Source organism: Castor canadensis, chromosome 9, assembly GCF_047511655.1.
Source record: "Castor canadensis chromosome 9, mCasCan1.hap1v2, whole genome shotgun sequence".
Lineage (NCBI taxonomy): Eukaryota > Metazoa > Chordata > Mammalia > Rodentia > Castoridae > Castor > Castor canadensis.
The window spans coordinates 107,815,022-107,816,290 of NC_133394.1; the positions used below are offsets into that span (position 1 = coordinate 107,815,022).

Below are 1,269 nucleotides of genomic sequence, written 5' to 3' on the forward strand. Positions count from 1 at the left end.
TTTAGGGGCAGGGTTATGTGCTAGAGCATGCAAAGCACTACGGGTAAGGATGCAATAATAATATCTAAATTGGCGTTTAGTTCTGCATCTCTATGTACTCTGCTTCCCCAGGTTTTAAAACCTTATCCATTGAGTATTTTTCTGATTTAATACATCACAAATAACACTTATGAGGTGCATTATGTCTAACCCTGCTTCCAAGGTATGTTGCTATCCCAACCTTCAGTACTTCAGAATGTGACTGGATATGGAAATAGAGTCTTTATAGATGTAATCAGGTTAAATGAGGTAATAAAAATGGTTTCTTAATCCAATATTATGGATATACTTATGAAAATTGGAAATTTGGATACAAAAACAGACACACACAGGGGTAATATCATGTGAGAAGGAAGAAGAGATGGAATCATGAAGCCTCAAGCCAAGGAACACCAAGATATAAAGCCAAAAACAGAAGGTAAAAAGAGAAAAAGAACTATTCTTTCCTGTGGAATTCTGAAATGACACAGGTAGCCAATACCTGGATTTCAAACTTTTAGTTTCCAGAACTAAGATACAATAAATTTCTGTTATTTTAAGCTAGCCAGAATTTGGTACTTTGTTTTGGCAGTTTAGGAAAATAATTTTCAAAAACCAAACTAAGTTTTGGTTTTATTAAATATTTTCAGATTATTACACTATTTTACTGCAATTCACCCAGGCTCTGTTCATAAATTGTTTCACACTCTCACGTCTTAGGAAAATGATGATGACAACTCCAGCCAATCCTGAGGAAATTTCATGTTTCATGTTTTTTTCTTCTCTTTTGTTTCAGATGATTGTGAGCTGTAAAGGGAATGTTGCTTTTCTCCTCCTAGAAGTTGATCTCTAACTTGATTAGCCTTTTTTTTAATGGAACATTTCACAAATTTATGTGTTATCCTTGCACAGGAGTCATGCTAATCTTCTCTGTATTGTTTCAATTTTAGTATACAGAGTACATACATTGATTCTTTTAAAAAAGAACTTACTATGGAACCATTGGACATCCGGTTTCATATTTCTTATGTAGTTGTACATTATGTCTTATAAAAGCATGCTAATGTTAAAGCATTAAATACTGTTACTGATGAAGTCACCAAAAAGACATTGTAATCTTATTTCTTCACCATGTGATTGTATACCTATATACCCAAGAATATATGTATGCTAGTGTTTCCACATGAACTTATATGAATCAAGTATTTAGCTATCTTTTCCTTCAATTATTAATATTGTAAATTTGAATTC

The 1,269-nt window shown here is 32.5% G+C and overlaps 1 non-coding gene across 1 annotated transcript; it reads right to left on the bottom strand.

Moving 5' to 3' along the window:
• Positions 1-885: 885 nt before the first annotated feature.
• LOC141411147 (U6 spliceosomal RNA) lies at positions 886-993 on the bottom strand. Its single transcript, XR_012435988.1, has one exon. It is a non-coding gene; the product is annotated as a U6 spliceosomal RNA (small nuclear RNA).
• Positions 994-1,269: the final 276 nt, after the last annotated feature.